We start from the raw sequence: 19,932 nt of genomic DNA on the forward strand, positions 1-19,932 counted from the left end.
ACCAATGCTTCCCTGTCTCCTGCGCTCCCCCAGAGACGTGCAGGAAGCACTGTGGTATTCCTGCCTTCGGCACAGCCTGGTCCTTCGCTCACTCACCTGGTCATCTGTGAGTGCTGATTTCACCCAGGAAAGAGGGATTTTTAGCATGACCACCCATCCTTTCCTGTGGACCCGGCATAGAGGCTTCCAGAAAAATTTGGTGACCAGTCAGTCCCCCCACCCCCACCCCGCCTCTTCCAGCTTCTGCGGGTTAAGCTACTTCTCTTCCCTTTGGAAACTACAGACTTGCGCGGGACAGCTGGCTCGTGGAGAGGAGAGAATGTCCAATCTCACACTAAAAAAACTTTGTGGGATCCAGGGTGGAGGAAGGACCAAGAAGGGAGGATCCCGCAGGGGAAACGGGGCGGGGACTGAAGGAATGCCCGCGCGATGCCCCCCTCCCCGCAGTCGCCAGGGCCCTCCCTCCCCTTCTCCCTCCCCTTCTTCCTCCCCTTCTTCCTCCCCTTCTCTCTCCCCTTCTCCCTCCCCTTCCTCCCCTCTCCTCTTCCCTATGTGGATGGCCATGGCCGCAGCCAGAGTCGGAGCCCCAGCCGCGCTGCCCGTGAGTGATCAGCCCCAGGGACGGGCAGGAGGAGGCTTGGCGGGAGCCCCTTTTCAGGGTGGGGTCGCCCCCCAGGGTGGGGTCGCTCCAAACGCCTCTGGAGTTTGGGGGCGGGGGCAGAGGACATCTCCTGGGTTGCCCATCCTCGACACCCTACGGGGGCGTCCAGGGCCAATGAGGTTCTGGGCCCCGCAGCAGACTTCTCTCTGTCCTGGGCCTGACTATAAAGAAAGGAAAACCCAAGTGCACGAACAGTTAGGTTCCCGGGCAGGACGGGGAGGGGACTGTAGGGACCCATGCATGGTCTACCCAGACCTGAGCCACAGACCCTGTCCGCCAGAGCTCAGGATCCTCACCCCTAAGATACCCCCCACCACACACACACACACACACACACACACACACACACACACAGCCTTCCTGGCTCTTGCTCCTGGGTCCTGTTCCACACACACACACACACACACACACACACACACACACACACACACACACACACACACACACACACACACACACACACACACACACCACACACACCACACACACACACACACACACACACACACACACACACACACACACACACACACACACACACACACACACAGCCTTCCTGGCTCCTGCTCCTGGGTCACACACCACACACACACACACACACACACACACACACACACACACACACACACACACACACACAGCCTTCCTGGCTCCTGCTCCTGGGTCCTGTTCCTTCTCGCCACTGGGTTCACTTGCATCCCCTCTTGTCCTCTGAGATGACCAGCCAGGCCACGCCATCCAGGCCAAGGGGTCACACAGGTGTCGACACACTCTGCCCTAGTATTTGCTGCAGCAGTGACCTGCTCCGGGACTAGGCACGTGGACCTTGTGGGTGCAGGTGTGAATGAAAATATATTCCTTTTAGGATTCTACTATGTGTATGGCTCAGTAGCACCCATCCTGGATATCTAATTGTCTGTCGTCTGTCTCCTTACCTTCCAACTGAACGTCCCCCCAACAATGACAGCTAATCTAATTGAATGGCAAAGCTCATAAAGAAAAATAAAATGCTAGCCAAAAGATTCTGTTCGGGGCCCATGAGCTAACTCAGGGGCTAAAGGTGATTGCTGCTAAGTCTTGACGACTTCAGTTGGATTGCTGGGGATCCTAGACAGTGCATAGAGAAAATCCACTCCCTCACATTGTTCTCCACATTCAGCCCATGTATGTAGCACACGCTCTGCCCCCTCTATATAAGTGAAACAGACAAACAGACAAAACGCAACGAACAGTAAATAAAAATACCATGCAAAAGGTGATCTTCCAAAAGTAAAGGTTCTGTGTTAGTGGGAGCTTGTTTTTAGACTGCTCTAACCCAGCTATTACAGCCTCCCCCAGGCTAGAGGTTTTAATTTGCCTGACATGCTTGGACAGGAAGGCTGTTGTCTTTCCCATCTGCAGTCATGCAAACAAGTGAAAGAATAATGGAAGAGGCTAAAATGAGGAGGACCACAAACAAAACAAAAAAAGACAGCACACTTATTCTAGCCCCGAGGCTGTAGCTTTAGCTGAGTTCTGATTGGGTGGAAGAGCTGTTTAGTTCATTTGTGTGGTTTTTATGTCGGTTCCTATTATGGCTGAATCAATGTTTCCATGATGGGCTTGGTTCTCTGGGTGCTTCCAGAGAGTCCTCTGAGTCTTGCATAGGACTATGCGGATGGATTTGGGAGTAGTTTCTGTTGTCCTTCTGTTTGTCTTTTAGGGACTGAGTGAGGTTGGTGGGTCTGCATCACCAGCTCAGAATCAGAGCTGCTGGAAGCAGCCAGGGCTTCATCAAAACTGAGCTGTGTGGGAGGAACTGCAGGGGGATTCTGCACCTCACCTTATGTGAGAGATACACACCTCTGTTTCTTGAGGGTGTGTTTATGTGTGTGTGTTGTATGTGTGAGTACATGCTTCTATGGATGGCAGGGGAGGGTGTTGGGTGCCCTGCTCAGTCGCCCTCTCTGCTTTATTTCCTTGAGACAGGGTCTCTCACTGAACCTGGGGCTCATTGGTTTTTCCACCAGACTGTCAAATGCCAGCATCACCCTGTCTCTGCTTAGGCATGCCCTGTTTTTGCCAAGTTGAATGTTTTATGTGGGTGCTGGGGATTGATCTGAACTCAGGTCCTTAAGCTAGCCCTGAAGGAAGACAAGCCTTTGAAATTCTCTACAAACAATGGGATCATAAAACATGCGGCAAACAACCTTTTAAAGCTGGTCAGGGGAGAAATAAAGATTTAAAGACCATGATTAGAAGCAGAATACACAGAGACAGAGACAGAGACAAGGAGGGACAAGAGGACAGGGAAATGAGGGGTGAGATGATCAAAGTACACTTCATATACATATGGCATTGTGATAGAATAAATAAAACAAACAAGGATTTTAAAAGCTGAATTCATTGAAAATGGGGGAGGGGCTTATTTTAAACAGGATATAACTCACTTATGCCCAGTTTGACAGCCTCACATCTGTACAAATCTGTAAGGCTCTGTCAGTGGTCTAGAGCATCGTGAAGTTTTAGGGCCTCCTTCATTACTTTAAATCAAGTAAGCATCGAACTTGTATGGTCTCATGGCTTAGGAAAACAATGCACCTTGATAAGAATCTTCCATTCCTTCCTCTTCCTGAGAATTTTTAATCCTGTATCTAATGCTCTGGAAGTCAACCTTCTCCTGTTTGGAGAAAAACTGCCCATCTGGCCACTTTCCCTTTTGCATCCATTATGGAAAGCATCTAGTTAAACAGGGTAGTCTGCCATGCATCCAGCTGCAAAGGTTGGCTAAGCAGCCTCAGTCTAGGCTCCGTGGCGAGATGCTGGCGATGTCAGAAGACCACAGAAGGGTCCCTGATCTCAGGGTGAGTGTGATGGATGGATGGAGTGTGAGGTGGAGGCCACATCTCTAAATAGCCAGGAGAAAGTCTGCCCCAGTGAGATGGGTTATATAGGTGTTGTGGGACCTACATCTTGAGAGGAGGGCAGGGGTTGTCAAAGAATAAACTTCAACTGCAGGAATGCCACGTGGCCTTTAAACACTACATGGTACAGGATACTGAATCACATAGCAGATGCTTAGAGCATGGGTGGGGTGGGAGGTGAATTTAAATAGCAAGTTGTGGATTAGAAAGTACTACCCTGTTGCTCTTAAAAAATGCACCCAAAAAATTGGAATTATATGCTTTGGAATGGATGGGGGGATTAGAGTTGCTTTTGCTTTTCTTGGTGTGTGTTTGCCAGCGTTACTCAGCTTTTGACAGTAATGCTAGCTAGTATTCAGCGAGTGTTAAAACACCCACACGGAGTATTTCATTTTAAAAGTCTTCAAGGTAAGAACTATTATTATTTTCACTGGGGAGATTCAGAAACCAGGATTAGAGGGGAATTCACCATGGCTAAGCAGGCACTAACTGTGGGAAGCAAGCCTCGAACCTAGGTCAGTGGTGAAAGTCTACACACACCAACCACTACTGTCCATTGTCCCCATACACAAATTATCAATATTATTATGGAAAAATAAAAAAATCTTGCTTTAATAAAGAGTCAAATATTTTGGTTGCTTCTAAAATCTGACTCCCGAATCCTTAGTCTTCCATGGTCCTTTCTCTTTGGGAGTCTTTGAGAATTGCTCCAGACTTACAGCACAATTGGGAAACAGCTCTACCCCGGGAGATGTGTCAAGAAGTCTCTGGAAGCTTCCCAGCCAGACTGGAGTTCCAGGAACCCCATGGGATTCTGGCGCAGGTCCAGTACAAGGCTGTTTTTTTTTTTTTTTTTTTTTTTTTTTTTTTTTTTTTAAGTAGACCAGGCAGGCTATGTCGCCAGAACTGTCCACTTGAGCTTTTGCTGTTCTTTACTGTATTGTGAGTGGAAGGGGTAGAGAATCTCACTGTGTCTTGATGTTCGGTTCTGTGTAAACAGGGTAGTGAGCTTGCACCTGGAAGCCTGGATCTGTGGGTGACCTCATGCACTGGCAAGGTTGGCTGGTATGGAGATAGGGACGTTTGGCATGATTCTGAGACTCGATCCCATAGCGTTGCCCACAGGCAGCCAGGTCGGAGAGGTCACTTTATCTGTCCCCTTTATGGTACCTACCTAATTTCTTCAGAAAAATCAGTTTTGTTTATATGCCACCACCCTCCCTCCCCACCCTCCCCCCCAAAAAAAAAACCCCCCAAAAAACAAAAACTTGCTGACTTAGATGTCAGAAGGGGTCCTCTCTTCTATTTCTGGAAGGTTAATGATTCTAATGATGGTGACTTCATTGAAAATACGTTGTAGCCAGGTGTGGTGGTGCTGCGAGCCTTTAATCCCAGCACTCTGGAGGCAGAGGCAGGTGAATCTCTGTGAGTTCCAGGACAGACTGGTCTACATAGTGAGTTCCAGGACAGCCAGGGCCATGTAGCAAGACCCTGGCTAAGATTGAGTACCACTCTTGCAGAGGGCCTGAGTTTGGTTCCCAGCACTCATGACAGCTGGCTCACAACTACTTGCATCCCAGGCTCCAAGGGATCAGACACCTCTTCTGGCTCCCACGGGCACCTGCACTGACACTGACACGCCCATACCCACCACATACAATATAAATAATAAACAGATAAATCTCAAAAAAAGGAAGAAAAATCGTTATAACGGTGAAGGATCCCGTCCCAAATTATCACACTTAGACTGATATTTGAGATCCTGTTTATATTTAATAAAATAAGAGATTTCTTTCTGGTCTCAGAGGTAGGAATATGAACGTCCCTTTGAGAAGTTTACCTGGGGCCTCTAATGGGTGCTCTGACTCCATTATTTGGTGTTTACCTTTTTTCATTTGGCCAAAGGAAGCTCACAGCCATCTTCTGCAGAAACAGGACTTTCTGGGCCTTTATTTTTTGCCAAATAATGGCACACATTCTCTATTTTCTACCTATTCTTCCTTTTTTAAAAATAAATTTTATTTAAATTAAAAGCAATCTTATTTTACATACCAATCCCAGTTCCTCTCCCTTCCATCCTCCCATTCCCCCACCAACCTCACGTCCCATCCCCCATCCACTCCCCAAGTAGGGTGAGGACTCACACGAGGGATCATCAAAGTCTGTCACATCATTTGGGGCAGGATCTAGGCCCTGCCCCATGTATCTAGGCTGAGAGAGTATCCCTCTATGTGGAGTGGGCTCCCAAAGCCCATTCATGCACTAGGGATAAATATTGTTCTGCTACCAGAGGCCCCATAGGCTGCGCAGGCCTCCCAACTGACACCAGAGGCCTGGTTCGGTCCCCTGCTGGTTCCCCAGCTGTCAGACTGGGGCCAGTGAACTTCCCTTGCTCTACCCATTCTTTCTTATGCTTCCAGTTTGTCACCTGTACCACAGCATTTTACCGTATTTATTCAGTGCATTTAGGTGGCTGCTACTATTCTAAAAATATCTTTATTTTAAATCTTGTGTATATAGGTGTGGTTGTGTCTAGAGAGGACATTGATGGCCTGCCGCTGAGTCACAGACCATGAGTCACCTGTTACTAGGAGTTAGGAACTCAGGTTCTCTACTAAGAGTAGCCATTTCTCCAGTCCTGGGGGAGGTGACTACGGACAGAATCTCCACACATTTCTTTTGAGTTTATTGTTCATCACGTCAGGGTAAATTTACAATCTCTGCCTCTCCTTTTGCCCCCCTCCCCTCCAGGTTTTCCTATAATCCCCAGGCTGGCCTTAAATTAGCTTTGTAACTCAGGCGGATCTCAAACTTGCAACCTATTCCCATCCTCTTGGTTCTGGGATTACATGAAGTTCTCTTGCACAGGCCCCTTAGTAAGTTTTAAATTATTTGTATTCCTGAAAGTATCTTTAGTTTGCTGCCACCCAGACATGGAGAATTCCATGTAAAAACCTCCCTCAGTGTGTGGGAGGCGCTGATGCTACTGCCTTCCCAAACCTATTGCTGGTGGTTAGAAATTTTGATGGAGAATGACTGTCATTTCAAGCAACCTGTCTTCTCTCCAATAGCTCCTAGGGTTTTTTTTTTTCTCATTTTTTTATGTCTAGGTGTGAACTTAGTAAATTTTATTTGATTCACCTGTTAGTCAGTCAGCATTTGTCTTTTCATAGTTGAGTGACCTTACTTTTTTTTTTTTTTTTTTTTTTTTTTTGGTATTTCGAGACAGGGTTTCTCTGTGTAGCTTTGGAGCCTATACTGGCACTCGATCTGGAATGACCTTAGTTTTTTTCTCCATCTCCCATACTTGAAATATAAATAATAACAGTTCCACTCAAAGTATTCTCGGGGAGATAATGCACAAGAAAATGTTAGAATAGCCCCTGACATATAAGGAAGCACAACAGAATCACCATGACTATTACCTTCTTAATTTTAGAAGACTTCATGTCCCCTGTGGGTTTTACCAGCTATGTCAATCACTTTCTGTTTTCCTGCATGCACACAGATAGAGCAAATTCTACTGAGAGTTTTACTGACATTACATTTAATTTATGCTGATGTCCCTCCCACATCTCTAGGAATTAAACCCAGGCATCACACTTGCTACAGTTACGTTACCAGTACTTTTTGTTTTCATTCTGAGATCAGATCTCACTAAATTATGGAGAGTGGCCTTGAACTTACTCTGTATGTGCCCCATGCAGGGCTTGATAGCTGGGATTATAGGCCTGCAGCACAGGCCTGGCTTATATTGACGTCTTAACAAGATTAGATCTTGCTGGGCGATGATGGCACACACCTTTAATCCCAGCACTAGGGAGGCAGAGGCAGGCGGATCTCTATGTGTTTGAGACCAATCTGGTCTACAGACCAAGTTCCAGGACTGGCTCCTAAACTACACAGATGAACCCAGTCTTGAAAAAGACAAAAACAAAAACCAATATTAGATCTTGCTATCACCTTATAAAATACTTATCATCATTCCCCCCTCTCTCTTTCTGTGTGTGTGTGTGTGTGTGTGTGTGTGTGTGTGTGTGTGTGTGTGTGTGTATGATGTGTGTGTTTGGGGGTATGTATATGCTGCAGTATACATGCACAGGTCAGAAGGTAACTTTTAGAGATGGTTCTCTCCTACCTTTGTATGGGTTCTGGGGATAAAGTCCAGATTGTCAGGTTTACACAGCGAGCTCTTTTACCAGCTAAGTAAGCTATCTCTCCAGGTCCTTCCTGTCTCCTCTTATTTAGGTGAGTGATAACTAGCAATTTCTATTACAGATGTCTTATACCACTTTCACGGTCATTGTTTCCTGTAGATTTTGCCCATATTTCCAGTACCTGTTCATCTGTCCGTCAGCCCCTTACAGTCGCCTCAGTGCAGCCTTTTGTCCGATGGGATCAGAGGGTCAGAGGAGGAGGATGTAGCCCCACTGGCCAGGTCCCAGATAGTCTCAACCCTTTCTGCTGCTGGTGCCACCTGCACCCCCATGGAGTGAGCAGACGGGCAGAGCAGGGTTCGCTTCATAGTCCTCCAGAAGCAGGCAGCTTGGCTCCTCATTGGGTGTAGACTCTGGGTGAGGGTGGATCAGCAGGCCCTTGATGGTCAGCAGCACATGTTGGATGCCCAGCTCAGCCATCCAGTCCCACTTGAGCACACTGGCACAGATCTCACCATTGGCACTCGAATTTAGTAGATCCTAGTCAGGAAGTAGCCCTTGGGTAGGGAGGCAGGGAAGTCTTTACCTAGTAGGAGCTTCATAGGAACAGGCCTCCGGCATAGGGGTCCTCTGAGAGTCTTCAATGGTCACCTGCAGGGTGGTGAGGTGCTCCTCACTGGGGAAGAGTTTAATGCCATCGTGTGAGTCTGTGGTCAGTGTTGTTACCTCCTTGTATACCAGGTAGACATGTGGGGAGGCAGGTTCATGACTTCAGCCTGCTGGAGACAGGGAAAGGAAAAGAGCCTTTCACCTGTTAAGATCACAAATGCTTTAAAAGTATTTATTGGGTATTTGCATTCCTTCCTTCCTTCCTTTCTTTTTTTGAGGACTCTTTAGTTTGTTGGCCCATTTATTGATAGGGTATTTTTTTAATTTTGGTGTGTAGTTTTTGTAATTTTTTATGTTTTGTTTTGCATATTCTCTGTATTAAGTTCTTGCCTGAGGCACAGGTAGCAAAGATTTTCTCTTATTCTGCAGGCTGTCTGTTCACTCAGCTAACAGTATGTTTTTGCTGTGCAGAATCTTTTTACCTCCATGTAACCTCATTTGTTAATGCTTGGGGCTATTGCGGTTCTGTTGAGAATTTTTTTTTTTTTTTGCCTATACTGTGTCCTGAAGTGTTTCCCCTTAGCAGTTCTACCAGTTCTAGATTTATTTATTATTGATGTACATCTGTGTATATTTTTGTGAATGTATAAATGTATGTTCAGGTGCTTATGGAGGTCAGAAGAGGATCTCAGATCCCTTGGAGCTGGAGTTCCAGGTAGTTGGGCTAGGAAAAACACTTGAGTCCTTTGGGCAAGCATTAAGTACTCTTAACTGTGGAACTATTTCGCCAGCCCCCTTTCTTCTTAACCTTAAGGAATCAGACTGGCCACAGCCCTCTGTTTCTCTGACCCCACTGCAGCTATCAGTTGCAAGGGTAGGCAAACAGAGGGTAGAGTTTAGCAGGACTGGATTTAAGGCAGGCTTTACCACCGACTAGATGTGCATCCTTTGGCAAGTGATTTAACATCTCTATAAAACCATCAATAGTGTACCTGAATCCAAACGAGATCCCAGGATATAGCAAGCCCTGGGCGTATGTTAATATCCACAAACAGCAGTCACTCCTGCTGCCTATCCTCTGCTTAATTCTTTCTAACAAGGACTGTGCTTCATGGAGTCTAAGGTGAGAGGCCGTGGCCATACCTTCGGATAGGTCCCGTTTTCTCAGTAATCAGTTTAGAATGCTCTTGGATGAGTTTCCTAATAAGGTTTTGAGTTGGCCATTTGGCACCTTTCACCACTTAGCTGCTGGGTTTTTCAGCAGGGTGGCTGTGGCCACCAAAGAGCCACCTTGTCCCTCTAATTGGAACCATCTCTTTGCTTTATCTGCTGGTGGTTTTGTGTCTGAGGGAAACCAAACCCTTGATTTCATTATTTATGCTGATATTTTAGATGCATCTGTCTTCTTGATGCTTCGGGCCCTAGATTTTCCAGGTGGGGCCATGACAGGCCTGAGACATGGGAGGGTGGACATGCATGCAGACATGGCCAGGGGAGGAGGAACTCAGCTAGCTGTTCCTTGAGAATTTAAGGCCGAAGATGTGCCTATTTTATAACCATCGGGGTCCTCTGGCATCTGCATTTATCTGAGAATGATGAATTTTGCAAGAGTCTTATTAGTAACTATGATGATGGGATGGCGAGATGGGGTCGGCACTCGCCATCAAGCTGATGTCGAATTGAATTCAATCCTTGGGACCCACATGGGGGAAGGAGAGAACCGTCTTCTACGAGTTGTCCTCTGACCATGGATGCACCACCCCACTCTCAGCTTACAAACAGATGAATGTAATTTTAAAAGAAGAAACAGTGATGATGATGATAGCTAGGTCTGTTCTTAAGTAGAGGAAAAGATCACTATGAAAACAAAGTGTAATTGGAATTACGGATACATTTCCATTTAAATATCTGTGGCTGACGCACAAAAATAGCTTTTCCACTGTGGAGCTCAGCCAAAGGCTGTGTGGAGACAGCCCTGAGAGTCTAATTTAACACAGCCATGACCTAGGCATTCAGAAACAGGGCTGACACACTGACTGCTGCTCATCCTTTGGAGTGCCTTTCCCCCTAGATCACTGCAACCCATGTTCAAAGCTGATTTGGAGAGATAGAAAAGGGAAGACAAAGTTACAAGCCTTCCTTTCTTTTCCCTTCCCATCTTCTTCCCTTCCCTCCTCCCCCTCTTCCTCCTTCCTCCTCTTCCTTTCTGAGACAGGGTCTTGCTACCGGTCATGGCTGATCCTGAACTCCTCTTCCCTCTGCCTTCTCCAGAGCTGGGATTACAGAAATGCACCACATGCCTAGTGCAAACCTTGTTTACATTGGCCTTGTGTTGGCATTAATACGAATAGAGAAAGGCTTTAATCTTCTACTCTTTACACCTATAAACCCCTCTCCATGTAGCTCCAGGCCTGTCATTCATTTGTGGCTTCAATCAGAGCCTCATATATGTCGTGGATATTTCAGTGCCTTTGCTAGGTGTGGTTTGAGTGTCCAGTCATGGTCGTTCTAAATAGTGTCTATCTGATCAGAGCTCTGCTGAGAACACACGGCAGAGTCAGGGTCCCCAGAGAAGGCGCAGACTTGCGGAGATTATCATTCCCTCTAGTGAGAAGAGAAATCTTGTTTGTCTGTGGACGTCCTTCGAATGTGAACTGTGTATCTGCAAGGGCTGGATTTGCCTCCTCCTCAACCCACACATTCCCCTCTTCTGCCAGATGTTTCCACTTAACCATACACATGTGTGCATGCTGTGCGCCAGCATCACCGCCAGCCAGCTTGTCTGTCTGACAAGAAGGGGAATCTTCCCCCAGCTCCCACCGGGGCGCGGGAGAGGCGGTGGGATGTGCTTTGCTTACAGATGTGTGGCTTCTGCTCACGTGAGACAGGCACTCGCTCCTTTGTTGGCTTCCTAAACTGCCTGTGCCCTTCGTTCTCCACCAGCAGTTCACCCAGCTCCTTAACCCCTTCTCTTCTAGAACTTACTAGTTGTCTTTTTTTTCTTGTGCTGTGTTGCTGGAACTTCTCAATGCTTCCTGGGACCCTGACTTTGCTTTGCTTAGAATGGTTCCACCACCTTTTGATGTGTGTGGCTTAGTCATTCAGCCACCCCTTACTGAACCATTGCTCTGTGCCATTGTCTATTAGGTCTATTAGTAGTGCTCTCTGGGACAGAGTCCCTGTGGGGAGTAGTGAAAGGATGGCAGAGTTTTGGAGACACTGTCCCCAAACTGTGAGAGATACACATGATAAATAATTTCTTCTTTTATTTTAGACTTTGAATAGAAGCATGTAGGGCAAGAGTCTTCATGTCCAACCTTAACTTCTCTCTCAAAGTCTCCACCCACCTCTCCTACTTTTGACCTGACCCGGTCACCCTCCCTTCTGCCCCAATCTGAAATCGTTGTCTTCTTCTTCTTCTTCTTCTTCTTCTTCTTCTTCTTCTTCTTCTTCTTCTTCTTCTTCTCTCTCTCTCTCTCTCTCTCTCTCTCTCTCTCTCTCTCTCTCTCTCTCAATCTTTTCCTCCATCCCTTACTTTCTCCAGTGTCTTCTTATTCTTGCTCTTCTGGCCTGAAACTATGTAAATCAGGTTAGCCTTGAACTCACAGAGATCCACTTGCCTCTGCCTCCCGAGTGCTGAGATTAAAGGCATGTGCCACCATGCCTGGCTATTGTTTATTTATTCTTTCTTTAACCGTTTATGTTTTCTCTGGCTTTAGGATGAAATCAAAGTTGTTACAGTGTTCTTGCCCACCTGTGAGCCTTTTTGGCATTATTCCTGTCACCAACTGTGCCTCTCTAGCTACAGAGTGGGGCTCTCTCCATTTTTGTCTTGCAGACTTGCTCTGTTTTGCCTTATCAGTTATGTCAACCTTCATGGTGTAGCTCAGACGCTGTCTTAGTTACTGTTCTCTTACTGTAAAGAAACACCATGACCAAGGCAAACTTATAAGCGAAAAGCATTATGGACTTCCTTACAATTTTGGAGGGTTTGCTCATTGTCATGGCAGGAAACAGAGAGGCGGCCTGGCACTGGAGCAGCAACTGAGAGCTTTACATCCTGATTTGCAGGCAACAGAGAGAGAAAAGAGGGACAGAAGGAGGGAGACAGAGTGAGAGAGAGAGAGACAGAGAGACAGAGACAGAGAGACAGAGAGGGCAAGAGGAGACAGAGCCTGATGTGGGCTTTTGAAATCTCAAAGCCTGCTTCCAATGACACGACTCCTCCAACAAGGACATGCCTCTTAATCCTTCACAAACAGCTCCACTCCCTGGCAGCTAAAGATTCAAACATATGAGCCTAGGGGGGCCATTTTATTCCAGACTACTACAGATACCCAATTCTTCTTGAAGTCCTTCACAACAGGGGCTTCAAACCCATCCCCAGAATTCTGGACATTTAACTTTTTAAAGAGATGAACTTATTTTGTGTATGTGTGTGTTACGTGTGTAGGCACACATGTAGAAGTCAGATGACAGTCAGTTCTCTCCTAATATGCAGTTTTCTGAGACTGAACTCAGGTCATCAGGTTTGGTGGCAGGCCCTTTTCCCATTGAGCCATCGACAGCCCCAGTTATGGCAGTTATGGGTGTTTATCACCCTCACTCCCACCATTCTTGATTTGGGCCAAGAAGCCCTGCATTTGTCTTCAATGCATTAAGACAGCATTTGAGGGTTGCCCTTACCCAGCGGAGAATTCTCTGATGTTGTATACTGTGAGTTCCTTCACTTCCAGCATTGTTTTAAGGGCGCTGAATAATCATTGTTGAATGTGTTCATGCAGGAGAGAATTCACACACACACACACACACACACACACACACACACACACACACAGGTACACACACACACACACACACACACACACACACATGAATGTGCGCACACACGAAGGCACACACACACTGCATGAGCACATTCCCCAAGACCAGATACCTAGGGGAAGGCTACTTCTTTTTTTTGTTTGTTTGTTTTTTGTATTTTGTTTTTTGTTTTTTCCAGACAGGGTTTCCAGACAGAATAATATGGTCTCTATCACTGGAAGAGTCTATGTAGCTTCTGGCTGAATTCCTAGCCAGGCAAGGTGACTCATGCCTTTAAGCCCAGCATCAAGGAGGCAGAGACTGGAAGCTTGCTGGGGCTCAGTGGTCAACCAGCCTAGCCTAATTGTCTGTGAAAGGTTACACTTCAACAAACATGCTTGTATTTAGCCACCTGTCTATTGCTGTGATACAACACCATAGCCAAAGGCAATCTATGGAAGAAAATTGGGCTTATGGTGTGAGAGGAATGAGAGTCCCTGAAGGTGGTGGGGGGGGGGGGTGGCAGCCCTAGGGAGGCGTGGCATCAGGAGAGGGAAGCTGTGCGATTGCATCCTCAACTGCAAACATGAAGCAGAAAGAGAGAACTTGGAAGTGAAGCAGGACTATGACCTCCCAAAGTCCGCCTCTTATGACCTGTTTCTTCCAGCTCCCCAGACGGAGCCACCAACGGGAACCAAGTGTTCAAAGGAGGGTTGTTTTTCATTCACACCAGCACAAATGTGGACAGTGCCTGAGGAATGACACTAAAACTTCACCTCTGACCTCCACACACGTGCACACAATTGCCCTTTGACTTCCACACCCAAAATGCCTGCCTTTCTCCCCACGTCCTTTGCTTTTCCTTCCATGTTTCTTGGTCATCTCTCCTTTCTGTCCTCTCCATGCGAACTAGTCCCACATTTCCACATGTTCAGTCTTTACTGTTTTGCTTTCCTCGAGTTCTTCGTCTTCCCAGTTTGGGTGGGAATGTGGGTGGCTTGCAAGCTCCATTATGCACATGAAGAAGGATGCCCAGAGAACTGTTAAGTGGAGAGCTTAGTTTACTGGCAGAGCAACTGGGCCAGGACAGTTTCCCGAATTCCCGGCCGGCCTCCGGCCTGGACAGCACGCTCTGTTTGCTAACATCACTGGATTCACACTGCAGCAAAGCCTTTTCTCTCTGTGTGGTCATTGTACCAGAAGAATTTGCTCGGGAGCCAGTCCCAGGCTCTTAGAGATGCAGTCTGAGTCTTCTCAGATAAACAGCATCAGCAGCTTCCAATGCTTCAGACTTCCAAGGCTGTGATCATCTGTCTAATGTTCCCCAAAGTCCCTGAAGGTTGAGAGCCTGTCATTTCCCAGTCAAGACCTGAGGTAGGTGAAGGAGAACGTGTGGAGTTGCTGGTTCCTACCATAAGCCTTTCCAGTAGGTAGCCACACTTCGGGAAAATGATGAAACTGTCTGTCTTCTATGAAAGGCAGTAGGGGCCTTGGAGGTAGCTGTTGTGGTGTTTGGAGGCTTGGAGACATGATAGAACTAATGTGGTCCCTCTGTTACCATTTTTTTCTTCTTCTTTTTCTTTCTTTCTTTTTTTTTTATTATTATTTTGCACTGCCCCCTCCCGGGAGCTGAGGACAGAACCCAGGTCCTTGTGCTTGCTAGGCAAGCACTCTACCGCTGAGCTAAATCCCCAACCCCGATGCTGTCCCAGGAATGTCCCAGGCACCACAGGGCTCAGATGTGTAACTCAACCTGGGTTGCTCCTCTTCACTACTCTCCATGACCTGTACCATGCCAAGGGTCAAGCCCTGCCCTTGTTCCTCTAATGGGAAGCTGAGGCTCTACTGCACCTGAGCCCTGCGGAAAGTGGCCCAAGGATGCTAAATGTGGACCCTCATCCTATGTGCTTAGCCTGGACCCTGCATATCTCCCTCACCAGGCCTCTACCCTTGTAATGAGCAGCGTCTCTTCTCTGAAGTGGCTGTCTCCCTGGTGCTGATCCAGTGCTGTGAGGTCCCATGCTGTCTGGGGTGAATTTCCCCAGCCATCCCTGCTGCCACAGTCCCCTTTCCTTCCCAGAAATAAACAGCTGCTCCCTGTACATTGCTGGGTACAGTACTCTTAGAGATTCCACAAGACATTCTGGGACCAATGGAAATTGACCTGCTGTCAAGTTCTTCACCAAATGTTTCTTGGGCTGTAGGTCCTTAGCCTACACTGGGACAAGGAATCCAGATGTAAGACCCCATCAGTCCCAGGCCTGAGTGGAGATTGGAGGAGACACCTAGGCTTCAGTGACAGGTGCTTTTGAGAGCTCCAGACTGGATTCTGGGCCAGTCACCAAACACACCTACTCTTGAGTTTTCCTGGGAATGTTCCATGCTTCTGCACACTCACCAGGTCCCAGCACCTACCTTGGAACTTTGCTATCCTAACCTTTGACTGCACTGATATAATAACTATTGCTACAGAGAATAGAGATTTTCATCAGTGGTTGGATGGAGGAGCAAATGTGGTATATTCATACAGTAGAATGTTATACAGCCTTAAAAAGGGATGGAATTCGGACATGAATGAGACTTGGAGACATTACACTAAGAGAAATAACCAGACTCAAAGGACAAACAGTATAAGGTTCCTGTGGTAATAGGTCCCAGGACTAGTTAGAGTCATAGAAAAAGAAACTAAAGTGGTAGTTACAGGGGCTGGAAGAGGTAGCAAGAAGTTACTGTCTTGTTAGCACAAAATTTCGGTTAAGAAAGATAAAATTCTGGCAATGGATTGTGGCAGTAGTTTTGTGTGTGTGTGTGTGTGTGTGTGTGTGTGTGTGTGTGCGCGCGCGCGCGCGCGCGCGCGCGTTGGTACAGATGCACATGTGTTAGCATGTGTTTGGAGGTAAGATCTTTGGGTGTAGGTCCTTGCCTTCCACATTGTTTGAGACACTAGGCTTGCTGGTCCTTGGACTTCTAGTGATTCTCCTGCCCCAGTCTCCTACCTCCTCATAGGGGCATGTTGGGATTAAAGGTACTTGAACTACTGTATCTGGCTTCTCAGGACTTGAACTCAGGCCATCAGGCTTGCATAATAAGCATTTTTACCCATAGATCCATTTCCTCAGCCCACAGATGTTCTTATGTGCATTGGTGTTTTGCTTGCGTGTATGTGTATGTGAGGGTGCCAGATCTCTTGGAACTGGAGTTACAGACAGTTGTAAGCTACTATGTGGGTGCTGGGAATTGAACTCATGTCCTCTGTAAGAGTAGACAATGCTCTTAACCCTTAACCACTCACTGAGCCATCTCTGCAGCCCCTCCATGGATGTTCTTGATAACACTTAAAAATGGTAAAAATAGTAACATTTAAGTATATATTTACCATAAAAGTAAAGTTTTAAAGTTAGAGCTGAGCCTTCGTCCTGCAGGGCTGTATCTGTTAGGAGCTTATGGGTCTTGCTGCGCTGGGCTATGCAAAGGTGCCTGGAGTGGCCTTAGACATGCTTCCTGAGCAGGAGTCACTCAGAATTCAGTGGCAGAGCCTGCATCATTAGAATATGAGTGCCACAAGGTTAAATAGAGGCTAATGGGAGAGCCCCTGTTTTGGCAGATCCTGCCATTGGTGTCCGGTTACACACATCTGGCCTATCTTTCCATGCAAAATAATTTCAAAGTCTTCAGTACCTTCTGAAATATGATAAGACTAACATATGGTTTGCAAGTGTTCCCCAAACCTAGAAATATGTATGTTATTAATATCTAGATTTGGGATGAAGATATCAATGAGGCCAATCTTTGATGCCTGGTTTGTAACTAGGTCCTTAACCAATGCCTCAAAAGAAATCTAATTTTGTGATGGCTCAAGCCACTGCATATTTATATGCGTGAGCGCGCGCGCGTGCGCGCGCGCGCACACACACACACGCACACACACACACACACTTGTGGGATTCCATGGGGGTGGTGAAGAGAAAAGCAACCACAATTTTGTTCTTTCGTTTGGTAGGTGGAGCTGATGTATAGATGTGTGAGTTTCTGGTCAGTAGAAGCCAGGTCTGGCCCTGGGAGAACTCAGATTCATTTGTTGTGGGACATGCAGGCAGCCATGATTAGCCAAGACCCGCCTCACTGATGGTCAGTGGGAACTGAATTGTTTCTGGGGTGACTAAGGCCACATGGCAGAACGTCTTCACATTGGTGTTGACGGACACGTGGCCCACTTCAACAGAAGCATGGGCAGAGCCCAGTTACCATTTGGTTCACTGTTGCGTCTCTACCAGGCTCTACCCCTCCTGTTGAAGCGCCCGCGTGGGTCAGGGGCCCGGATTGCTGTCCACCCTCAGGCTTCCGTGGATGTTAGTGGTGTGCAGGCACAGTTTATCCTCCATTGTTGTTTTCTTTGACTTTTCTACCAGGCTAGATGGAACAGGATCCTGTCGCAGAGGTCACCTTTGTGGTCTCCCTCATTGCCTTTTCGCAGATGTTAATTGTCCCAAACCTCTGTGTGCTGTCCCAGAACTCCTTACCCAGGCTGCTCCCAGGTGAGCAGATTTTGCCATGCATCATAGGAAGAATTCCATCTTAGAGAATTGCTACCCTTTCTGGGCCATTTAGCTCCTTGTGCACCCCTGGAGGGCTACTGTTCATAGCCCTGGCGGCTGGGAAACCCAAGATGAAGGTGGCGATAAGCTCAATGTCTGCGTTCTGTCCATCCACATGGTAGAACTTAACAAGCTTGGCTGGGCCTCTTCATTTATTTTTATTTTATATGCATTGGTGTTTTGCCATGGGTGTCAGGTCCCCTAGAACTGAAGTTAACAGACAGTTGTGAACCACCATGTGGATGCTGGGAATTGAACCCATGTCCTCTGGAAGAACAGTCAGTGTTCTCTTAACTGCTCTCTCCCACCCCAGGGCCTTTTTATAAGTGTACCAGTCCCACACATAAAGGGGAACCCTCAGGATATAGTCACCCCTCCACAGGCCTCATCTCTTACTACGGTCACGGTCACGTTGTAGATTACATTTCAAAGTAGAGTGACTGTGTGGTGGGAGACAAGCATTCACCACAGCAGCATCATCATCTCATTTCTCATCTGAGGAAACTGAAGCTCAGGGATTTGAGGTAACTTACTCCAGGCACAGCAGCTGCACCCCAGGATTCTAACGCTGAACTCCCTAACTGTCTGTCACGGCCGGGCATTACAGGGACTGTGGTCTATGGGTGCACAAGTCAGAACTTAGGGGAAGCGCTGAAATCTTCACTCAGTGGAAAGCTGGGTGTGTGTGGTACAAGAGTATACAAACACATAGTGTCTACCTACCCCAGAGCCCAGCCACCAAGGGTCACGGTCTTAGATGACCGTCCCTGTCAACCACAGTCCATAAGTCATTCAGGCTGCTCCCAGGTAAGCAGATTTTGCCATGCATCATAGGAAGAATTCCATCTTAGAGAATTGCTACCCTTTCTGGGCCATTTAGCTCCTTGTGTTTTCTCAAAACACTAAAACAATTACACATTAATTAAGACAAAGTATTTTATACTATTTATATCAATTTTTATAGCAAAGGGATAGATTTTGGTTAGCTCCCCCACCCCCACTAAAATTTAAAGTCTGAGGCTGGTGAATTGGCTCAGTGGGTAAGAGCACTTGTCGCCAAGCCTGGTGACCTGAGTTTGGTCCCTGAGATCTGCAGGCTTTCGGGGGCCTGTCTAACAGGGAATGGTCCAGTCTTGTAGCCCTGAAGACCTGCCTGTGGGCTCAGACCTCATGCAGGGTCAACAGGCTGTGTGTTCCCTTTGCTTCTAGAAGGCACCTTCCTCCCAGACCTCACCACGTAATAACAAAACCCTAAACCCTTCCTCTGTGTTGTCCCCCAAATTGTTCTACACACCCTTGTGGCACACAAGGGTATACACATGTACAGGGACACACACACACACACACACACACACACACACACACACACACACACACAAATAAATAATAAAAAAATTCTATTTAAGTCTTTGTAGATTTTTAGACTTCTAATATGTTTTGCTCATTTTCAGGAGGGGAAGGGGAAAGAAGATTTGCATATCCGAGATGCCTGATCATAACCAGGCCCCTTGAAGCTAGTCTTTTTGAACAGTCTTTTTAAGATTTTTCCGGAAGAATTCAGAATCAAAGGCCAGCAGTCCCGGTTCTCTGGTAACCACAGGGTCCCCAGGGGATAGAGCTCTTTCTTATTTCTCTCTGACTGTGTTTCTCTTTTCCACCAAAGAGCCCACGAAAGCCAAATGCCAGAAGTTGCCCTGAAAGCAGGCCTTGTATGAGGCGCTCACCCCAATGAAGAATGCTTGTCTGTCTCCTGATGGCTAGGGTGGATGGAATTTTCTGGAGAGTAGGCAGCCCTGGGGTCCTTTTTATGCTGCTCCTGAGAGCAGAGGGAGGTAGAATATGAAGAAGGCCGTTCTCAGGACTGCCAGGGACCAGTGAACACGGGAACAAACAAGCTCCTGAAGATGGAGACATGCCAGGGTGGGTCCCATGCAGGACGAAGAGGCCACTTGTTACCTTTGCTCTAGAAGGCCAGCTTGGTCTTACACCTCCCACCTTAGTCTCCCCAGACCTAACCACTTAATCATGATCCCCAACATCTTTGTTGTCCTTGGTCTTAGCCTTGACCTTCCTGTCCCTGTAAAGTGGCCCAGCCTCAACTGTGGGTGCCCTGTGGCTTTCCCCTCTCTCTACTGCAAGGGGCGAACCCTTCCTTTCCTAGAACAGCAAGGCTCTCAACTATGTGTCCAGCCTCTGCTCTTTTT

The 19,932-nt window shown here is 47.1% G+C and overlaps 1 protein-coding gene across 2 annotated transcripts in view; it reads left to right on the forward strand.

Moving 5' to 3' along the window:
• The first annotated feature begins 453 nt into the window (after nt 1–453).
• Ston1 (stonin 1) overlaps nt 454–19,932 on the forward strand; it is a 39,293-nt gene continuing 19,814 nt past the window's right edge. Inside the window, exon 1 of one of the 2 annotated variants that reach the window (XM_027418003.2) lies at nt 454–601. The gene's annotated coding sequence lies outside the window, so the exon portion shown is untranslated. The remainder of the gene's footprint in view (nt 602–19,932) is intronic. The other variant, XM_027418004.2, reaches the window with a different exon arrangement.

The sequence above is a fragment of the Cricetulus griseus genome, chromosome 5, assembly GCF_003668045.3.
Source record: "Cricetulus griseus strain 17A/GY chromosome 5, alternate assembly CriGri-PICRH-1.0, whole genome shotgun sequence".
NCBI classification, from domain to species: Eukaryota; Metazoa; Chordata; class Mammalia; order Rodentia; family Cricetidae; genus Cricetulus; species Cricetulus griseus.